General features: G+C 35.4%; 1 non-coding gene across 1 annotated transcript; it reads right to left on the reverse strand.

Moving 5' to 3' along the window:
• Positions 1-918: 918 nt before the first annotated feature.
• Trnar-ucg lies at positions 919-991 on the reverse strand. Its single transcript has one exon. It is a non-coding gene; the product is annotated as a tRNA-Arg (tRNA).
• Positions 992-10242: the final 9251 nt, after the last annotated feature.

Here is a 10242-nt window from a genome sequence, read left to right on the forward strand (position 1 = left end):
AAGTATGTATTTGTTTGTACAGATAATTGTTAAAACAATCACTGAATTACGATAAAAGTTATGCCAAGTTGTTGTTGTAATAGATCGAAGAGAAGCGTGTGAATGACAGACTTTTAAATATCCTCTTTTCGTTTGAAATAAATATTTATTTGCCGAAAAAAACAAAATTATACTTGCCCTACGCAATACAGACACAGATTCATTGGAAATACTATAGAGTGACTAGTTGGTAAACAACTTAATCTGTTCTAGTCCAAAACTTATGATAATATTTATCTAGTGAAATGCAAAATTCAATTTCCATTGCGACTTTTACTTCTAATCTCAGATTTTGCCGGCTTAGTGGCTAGAGGCCTTAACTCTAAGGCAATGGGCCGAGGTTCAAACCGTGTTCATGACAAGTTTTTTTTTTCTTCTCTTTTTATGTTTTTTGTCATCAAAAACTATTTTTCATGTCAAAAAAAAGATTTGAAATAAAGTAAACAATTTTAAAAATAACAAATTATGTGAATTCTAGACTCTTGGGTGAGCAACAAACAATGTTAATGTTTGTAAAAACCTCTCTCACGCTCATCTGTCAAATTTAAAGCGAACTATCCATAATTAAGTTTTTTTTAATGTTTTTTGTTTTGTCATTAATCAAGTCTTTTACAATATTAAAACAAGTTGCACAATTCTTTTACATTTTAAAATTTGGTAAATTATTTATATTAAAATCTCATCATATAAAATAATTGCTTTTTTATTTTATTAATATTATAAATTGATATGCCAAAAAAAAATTTACATACTCATTTTTAAGTTTTTTTTTTGTTTAAATTAAAAAGTTAACGTTTTTTTTATATTGCCTGGTAGTAAATATTTTTGTAATAATTTTAAACTGCTTAAAAAAAAAAGAAAAAAAAATTACTTTTGCTTCGACCGTGACAGGACTCGAACCTGCAATCTTCGGATCCGAAGTCCGACGCCTTATCCATTAGGCCACACGGTCGCATGTGTGTCGGGTAATTTTTGCGCTACTTGAAAGAACTTTCGTTGGCACACATAAAAAAATTATGGAAAAAACATTATTACTCCATGTGAATTAACTGAAACGATGCAAATATAAAAAAATATTTATTCATTATTATTGAGGAGATCAATAAACTTTATTGTTAACCATTTAGGTTATGTTTTATTTTTCATTTTTAAAATTTTTGTAATATAAGTTAGTACTAGTACTAAGGCATTTTAACTTAAATGCTTTTTGAGTACCCTACAACAACTGGCAGCTAGCTAATCGGACAAAATGAAAACCTGTTTTAGAGGCAAGACGGCGCTTTGACTTGCTTAGACAGTGTTTAAGTGTTGTGTTATTTTTTTTTTTTAAATACAATGATTAAATGAATGTTTATGCATTGTGTTCTCTAGCTTGTCAATTCCAAATGACGTCACTATGACGTCAAAGCAGACCGCTTTTTATTTATAGCAGGTGCGAGTGAGCCAGCTAGCGACCAAGCGGGCAAACGGTGAATGGTGCGAGAAGCAAGAGGCAAATGCCAAATTAAAACATATACACATATACAATGTCAATAAGACATCGTCATAGTATTCAAACGAGGTTTGACAGACACACGCATAGCAGACACCAAAAGAGCGAGAGAGAGAGAGAGAGAGAGAGAGGGGTAGACATGAGGAATGTGTAGACACAGGTGGCAGCTCCAGTAGCTGGCAGGTAACGGGACGACAAAGTAAAGCCTTAACCAAAGGCGAACCCCGCCCCCCCTCTCTCCATCACAATGGGTCAAATGCGGGCCCAGCCTTGGTTGTAATGTGGGCTGCATGTTGCCGCTAGATATATACATATACATACATATGTGCATATACACACACACATGCAAGTGCGTTTGTCTATCTTCGTGCAAATAAATATATTTATGTACATGTACATGTGTACATATGTATGTACATATTTTGGAATTCAGCGAAAAAGAAGGCCTGTGTGCAAAGCCGAAATAAAACTGTTTCGGACCCCCTCTATGTATAATTAATATAGTCATTATAAATTGAAGTATGACAATTAAAATTCTCACAAACAAAACACCAAAGCTGCATACAGTAAATACTCCCTTAATGAGACAGACTATTTCCATGTAGCCGTCTTAACAACACTTGAACTATAAAAAATGTTATTCCTCACAAAATGCACTTATTGACTTGAAAAACGTTTATATTCATTAGAAAGGTTTTTTGGTTATAAGCCATTTAATATTTGGTATTACCAAAAAAAATACCTAAAAAATATCTAAACGTTTTATTAGTAGTCTAATAATACATATAAAGTATTTAATAAAACAATTAGTAATTTTCACTTAAAATAAATAAAGCGTAAATCAAAAGAAAATGATATAAAAATGGAACAAAATAAAAATGGAATGAAATAAAAATCGAAAAAAAAATTGGAATGAAATAAAAATTCGGGAAAAATTGGTATAAAACAAAAATGAAAAAAAATCGAAAAATCGAAATAGAAATCGCAAGGAATCAATGGAAAGAAAATGAAACGGAAGGAAAATAAAATAGAATATTTTAAAACGGAAAGGAAATAACATAGAATAAAATAGAAACGGAATGAAATGAATAAAAAAGTTAAAAGAGATAAAAATGAAAGGGATTGAAAAGGCAATGAATAAAATAGTGAAACGAAAATGAAATTAAATGAAAATGCATGGGAATTTAAATCAAAATGAATAATAAATAAAATAAAAACAAAAATAAAATGCAATGTGTAGTGTAATAATAACTCATCGAATTTTCATAATTTCAATCATAACCGCATTGTTTATTATGCTGATTAAAATTTATTGCGGTTTACATACATATGTACATAGCTTCCAGGATAGTTTGTTGTAATTTTAATGTAATTGCATGTACAAACATATATATGTATAATTATGTAAAAATAGAAAACAAATAAACAAATTGAGCACAATGTTTCACAATTCCAAAGGCACGGACAGACAACATCAGCTCGTTCATCTTTGAGGCGGGCGGCGTGCATATCATTAACAGATCTGTCACTTTGTTGTATTGTGTTGTATAGAACGAGCTCTCAAGGTTTCGGCATTAGAATATTTTTTGTGTTTTTTTTTTTATTGTAACCCAAACAATTGACTGCCTTTGCTATTAAAATTCAATGAATGGAAGGCGTCAATATGGGAAGAGATCGATAGAGACAGAGAGTCATTTGGAATGCGTGCGGCATAAAAGAAAAAAACTGTTTACAAAATCAAATTATCAGCTGCATTGGAATTTCTATTGAAAAATAGCAAAGTAATTTCAATATTAAGAACTAGTTCAATTTGGAATGAGTCACAGCTATCTATATGGATTTATTCATTCCCACACACACACACCTCTGAATGTGTGTGTGTACTATATTACTATGATTGACTATTCAAACTGTCCCAATTGCTTTAGCTGTTGTGTGTCGTGTCGTGATAATTTTCACACCATGCAAATTATCGCACAAGTTTATTGCGCTTTCAAATTATATATATTGTATTATAGTTGTTCAGTTGTTGTTGTTGTTGTTTCTTTTTGGACTCGACTAATTGTATTTCTCAATAGGCCTGTCTGTATGTCAGCCCGCGGAGACGGTCTGAACTGAGTCAGAGGAGGAAATTATCACATGATTATCATACGACATGTCTCTGTGATTTGCATTCTGTTATATAATGGCAGAGAAGGAAGATAGAAGAGAGAGAGAGACAGAGAGTTTGGCCATTTGAAGAAAAAAAGGGTTAATGACATTTGACATTGAATGGGGGCTTCAGCCCTTGAGCCGACATTGGACACGCATCCCTTGAAAATTGCATTCGTTGCAAGAAACTGAAAATGAAAGAAAATGCAGCATCTAAAGCAGCAACCAGAATGGCATTTGTTTTGCTCCTTGCTTGGTCCTTTGGTCTTTCTGGTAGACCGTATCCCAAGTTGTTTTCCATTTCTCCCCCTTCATGATGTTCTCTGTCAATTTTGCAGTTCGTTTTTCTTTAATTTTTTTTTTGTTGCTGTTTTCGCTTCTTTTGTGTTACATACAAAAGATTTTTTCTGTTCAACTGTTGTTGTTTCCGTATTTCACTTTTTTTTCGCAGATTGTTAGGGTACCATGAAAAGGTATATGTGTTTAATGGTAAAGTATGATCAATGGAAAAAATTGAACTGATGCCAAAGATCTAAACATTTCCAAAACCATTACAATTGCTGATCAAGCGACTTTGATTGCAACATTGAAAGGATATTTATTTATTCGAATATTCGTTTTGCAGCGTTTCTTTCCGCTGCATTTTTTGTGTTCATTTGCAAAATTTCTTCCCTTATTTTAAGAGACCGGGTGCAAAAAGGGCGGCATAAATAATTCGGGTATGGGTGGGGGTGGTGTGGAATGGTTTTGGGGGTGGTTAAAAAAAAAAAACGGAGAAGAAACCCATTGAAATGCAGCCAAGCATCTCTTGGTTCGGTTGTTCCCCCGGGTTGCCTGCTTCCGCTGCATAAATATAACGCTACTTGTGCTCTGCATTCTGTGCAATTTATTTCATTTTACTGCCATATGAGCAGAGCAGAGCAGAGCAAAGAACAGGGAGCAGTAAAGAAACTTCAACTTTGGTCCTTCTCCTTCTGCTGTCGTGTTAGCTGCACTTAAATTAAATTCTAGTCGTGATTTTTGGCGTGCATTACGTAAAGAAAGCGGGAGAAGAATATTATAAAGATCAAGTCTCTTTTGTGTCTAGAAGTTTTGCTGATTAACAGACAAGTTTGAAAAGTTATCTTTTATTTTTTGTCCTTGCCTTCTTTTATCATGAATTTTCTTCTGTCTAATGGTGAGAGAGAGGGAGAAGTTCTCCCTGACCCTTGACTTTCTTGTTGCCAAAGCAATTTTAGCTAATTACCCTGTTGACAAAATGAGATCCAAATGCCGTTGATGCTGGCAAAGTAAATTAGGAGCAAATAAAAAAATCCTTTTAAAAAAATATGTCCAACAAAAGCGCACAATTTTCAAAGCTTTTTTATATAATCCGGATTTAAATGAAACTGAAACTAAAGTGAAAAGAAAACATTTCCTTTTTTTTTTTTATTGCATTCCATAAACTTTTTGTGCATTTCTACCGAGAGAGAAAAAGACTAAATGGAATATGTATATGCATATAAAATGATAATAAAATATTTGATGTGTCAAAAGAAATGGGAAAAATGAAAAGTGAAATTCTGTATGCAGGAAACTAAAAACTACCAGCCAAGGGCAATAAAAATATTACTAAAAGTTTTGTATGTTCATTCTTTTGGCTCCCCTTTTTAAGTTGAGACACTGCGACGCCCCAAAGTAGGCAACACAAAACTGTATACGTGTGTGTGTGTTGCATTTTGTCTATGCATTTGTAAGTTTATGTTTATGTTGATGTTGATGTTGGTGTTGGTGTTGGTGTTAGTGTTTGTGTTTTGGTCATCAATATTAGTAGACCAGAGAAAGAGAGAGAGAGAGCGAGAGAGACAAAAAGGATCCATTAAGGCTGTCAGCGCCAACAAGATTTATGCATCTATTTTCGGTCCTGCGTCCCAATTATGGTCATATTCTGGTGGGCGCCGCCACCGCCAGCCACATTGCAAATAATAAATGCAACATTTACAACCGAATGGCGCCAATTTGCAAAAACAGCGGCAGCAACAACAACAATAACATGGGGTTAGATGAATTGAATGGGTATTTCCACCCATCTGAGCCAACTCATTTAATGGTATTTGTGCATTTTAGTTTGCTGCCGAATTGCTGGCAATAACGCCAACTAATTAAACGATGAGGTCAATGGTTAATCGAATGTGCAAGTATAATGTCGTATTAAATTTTGGTTATTACATCTTACATTTGCATAGAGAGAGTTTAAATAGTGAACTAAGTTCCTTTTACACAGAGGTGGCAATTTAACCAATTTTTATAGACCACAACGTTCAATTCATTTTGGTTTCTACCATTAGGAGATTTCAAATAAGTTTACAAAGCAGTAAAAAAATATTTATAGTTTTGTTTAATTTAATTAAATAAGTTTGAAACTAAAAGCTTTTAGACAAATCTATGAAATCCTAAACACAAAAGGGATAACTCATTTGTTAGTTTAACTAAATTTTCATGTGACATTGATAACTTTTTAGAGTTTTTCAATAGATGTCGAAAAGTCGTGTAATTGTTTTTTGCCGCATGAAACGCATGAAAGGCAAATAGAATTGCAAATGTTCAATAAATCAGCGAAAGAAACAGAGTGAGAGAGGGAGAGAGAATGGGGCTGGAAGTTGAGTCGAGTCAAGTTGTTTTGGGCCAATTTAAGTGGCCGCACAATTTTGCCAAATTAAATCCAGTTCAATCGTAAACCTTGAGCTGAAAGCCGACCAACAGCCAGCCAAACTCAGCAGCATTCTCCTTATCCTCATCCTCATCCTCACTTGGCTTAAATTGTCTGAAAAAGGGTTTATGGTCATGACATTTTATGTACTCACTGACCCCACAAGCCATGTTGATGATGTTTCCCCTATATTATGTCGCTGCTGCTTTTGCTTTTGCTGTTGCTGAAAGAAACCTTCGACTGTAATCTACATAAGATTGCTGAAGCATTCGCTAGTCTTGTGCAGGCTTTTCGTTTTTGTAGGGAATTGTTATTGTGATTGTTTGGCCAAGAGCTCTATGGTAATAATAAGCTCCTCCTTGTCCTTGTACTCGACCCAGTGGCCGCTGCCGCTTGTTTGGGAATTGTTGTTAACATGTCATACAATTTCCAAATTGTTTGTATTTAGCCGGAGGAAAAGTGTGGACCCGCTTTGTTGTTCTGTTGATTAGAGAGACAGAGACAGACACACACACTGGAAGACGCCCCAGAAATTTCAATTAAAATGTCGCCCCCAGCTTTAGAAATTAACAGGATCTACCGACAGGCTGAATGTTCTTGGTTTGTGTGTGTTGTGTGTGTGTCCTTTCATGCCTAGTTCCTGTTAACCAAATAAAGCACCCAAAAAAAGAAGGAAACCAAAACAAAAAAAAAAACCCAACCAATATATATATACATATACATATAAATGTGAATATATATTCCTCATCTACTACTACAACTTTTTTTTTTATATTTTGGCATTTTGCCTTGCTGTTTACAAATGAACGCCCTTGCTCAGAGGTGGCAAAGACTTGCCGGCTGGCTGACAGGAAACATTCAAACATGTTTCCGCTTTTCGCTCCATATTTCATCCCTCTGCCTCGTGACGTACATGTCATTTACCAACATTGCAACATGATTTTCCAATTTTCAATAGGGTCCCCAAAGCAACTGACAGTCAAATATTGAAGGATGTGTCTAAAGACTTTCGTACGATTGTGGCAAAACCCATAAGAGACAGAGCAGATTATATGTTATCTTGCAGGAACTTGTTTAAATAAATATATTCTTTAAGATTTTAAGTCTATAACAATTTAATCGAATAGCTATTTCTATTAATATCAAGAAAATATTAACTAATGCTAATCGGTTGTTTGGAAATACCTTTTCTTACTTATGACTATATAACTCTAGTGGGAAAACTCACCCAATATGAAGGAAAACTAACGATAGTTCAGTCCCAATGTTCGGGTCAATCATCTCGAATCATCTCTGATGGATTCATCATTGATAAGGGACGTGGAAAATTGCTCTGAGTATGCAAAGCCAAAAGCCATTTCATACATACATCTAAACTCTGGCCTAAAAGCTGCTGCTGCTGCCAAATGCCTGTCCGCAAAAACACATTTATATATATGTAGAAATTTCTAGTTTTGTGTGTGGGTGTGTGTTCTTGTGTCTGTGTGAGCTGCTTTCACTCATGAATAGTTAAATCCGCTTGCCATTCTGAATGTGCCAATGCCCAATGGCTACACTTAGCGAAATGTAAACATTCATTCCATTTAAATCAAAAGTTGTGAATCTAAATGTGCTTTTTGTGTGCTTCTTTTTTCAACTGTAAAATTCCTTGCAATTTTTTCTCTTATTTTATTAATGAAATCTCATGGCTCAATGAAGCGTAAATTCCCTCAGTCGGATCTAAAGTTTTCTACGACATGGCAATGGAATCTGTTAATGGGCCAGCTTAGGACGCGAGCACGAAACGTGTTTATTTGGTACAGTGGGCAAAGTATGTACAAGATAGGTAGGTGGGTAGGTAGTTAGGTAGGACTGGTTGGATTGCCTATTTTATTGATGAGGCGCTTTATTTGTATTTTGTCTGTTGCCTGTTTGATTGGCCCGTCCCCTTCCGCGCACTGCCACTTGGTTTTGCTCCCTGTCATTCATAATCCCCAAGCATTAATAAGACCCACAAAGTGACCAAGGTAATTGAATGTGGAGGAGATGTAGCTACAGCATCTTGGCCACGCAATAATTGAGTGCCAAAGGCAATTTATCTAAAAGCAAAATGCGAACTAATCGTAACGGATCCCATCGACCCCTCGCTAGTCAGTTAGAGCAATACTTTCTAATCCTCTCAAATATATAGAGAACATACAACTACTACGCATCCTGGCATCAAATAGATTGAATAAATTTTGTTTTTTTTTTTCCTATCCAGAATGAAGTACGAAAGTCAAAGACCCCTAAGGCGGCATACAATTCCCTACATACATTCTTATCATATTACATGGGATGGTCGAAAAGTTGCCATGAGACAATAAAATATCTCTTCTTTATCAAAAGATCTTATTGATCCTATTTAGAGATAGGATAAGAAGAAACTAAATTAAGATCCAAGCCTGTAACAATGATATTAGAATGTGGCTCCAAAAAGTGGAGTTGTTTGGTTTTCGAGAGTCCATTCTGCAATAATAATAAAAATAATAATAATTTATATAAATATAGTAATACTTATAACAATGTTTGTAATAATTTGCTTACTTAGAGTGACTTTGATCAGCTACTTCCACAATATTACGTCACAAAAACTGGGAAAGTCGACCAACGAGCGGGGCAATGCAGCCCTCAGGTGCAGCTTCTTTTATAGGCGGGAGAACGTGCAAGAATTGCTCTCTCACTGAACTGTTCTCCCCCACTCTTTCGTTCTGTGAGTTGCAGTTAGTGAGTAGAAGGTTGCGAGAGAGCGAGTGCTGTTTCCCGCGCGTTCTAATAGGGAGAGCGGGTGGGTGAAGAGTGTAGAAATGTGTGCGGATGGGTGTAACGGAGTGAGCAGAGCAGCAAAGAGATATCGATGAAAAAAAAGAACGTGTGTGACTGCGATAGAGATGCAGCGACAGAGTGGGAAGTGAGGGAGAGAGAAAGTGCGTGTTCTTTGTGTCTCTTTGTATAAAAATGAGATTTATTCAATGAATTCTCAAGAAAATTCTCAGATTCATTCAGTACTTTATAAATTCATAATACCTACGTGATTTATAGTGGAAATTTTTAAAAGACGAATAATTTGATGCGTAGATCAAAAAATCAATACTTTAATAAATATCTCATAACTAAAAAGAAAAACGAACATCAAAAAACAAAGAAAATGAGAACAATGAGAAGCGAAATGGAAATTTCATTTAACCTTTTGTAAACTCTTGAAATTTCCCTCGTATCAATGAGTGTTTGTGTGTGTGTGTGTGTGTGTGTGTTGTCTGCTTGTGCCGCATTTGATGCAAACATCGAATCAAATAGACTGACTCTGACTATGATTCCCATACCTCAATTTTGCCACTTCTAACCGCAGACATTTTTCCTGTGTTGTTTACCCACCGCAAAATGCTGAAAGCAATGTTGATTGTTAGCTAGGTAATGGGGTACACAGCGGCAGGGGGGGTAGGGCCGAGATGTGCAAAAGAAAAGGAGGACTTTTACTCATTTTAACAGTCGACTTCATTACGGTAGTGCTCTATTCAATTACGATAGGTAAAAAAAAAAAAGAGAAGGTCGCGCAGTAGAAGGTAAGTGCCAGAATAATATCAGAGACCATCATATTTTATGCCTGGCTATAAAGTGATCCCTAGACCCAGACACGAAGTTACATTTTCGCAGTCACAGATGTAGTCACAGTTGGAGTAGTCTGAGAAAAGGGAGGAGAAAGCAAGTCTCGTTACCGTTCCGCTGCTTAAAAGCCAATTTATAACATGCCGATAACGAAACGCGACACGCACATGGCATCTCTATGTATGTATCTACATCTTCATCTAGTGACTCTCTTCTTCTTTGTTGCTGTCTATTTGCCTTTTCTTTA

The sequence above is a fragment of the Drosophila willistoni genome, chromosome 3R (genome assembly GCF_018902025.1).
Source record: "Drosophila willistoni isolate 14030-0811.24 chromosome 3R, UCI_dwil_1.1, whole genome shotgun sequence".
Taxonomy (NCBI): domain Eukaryota; kingdom Metazoa; phylum Arthropoda; class Insecta; order Diptera; family Drosophilidae; genus Drosophila; species Drosophila willistoni.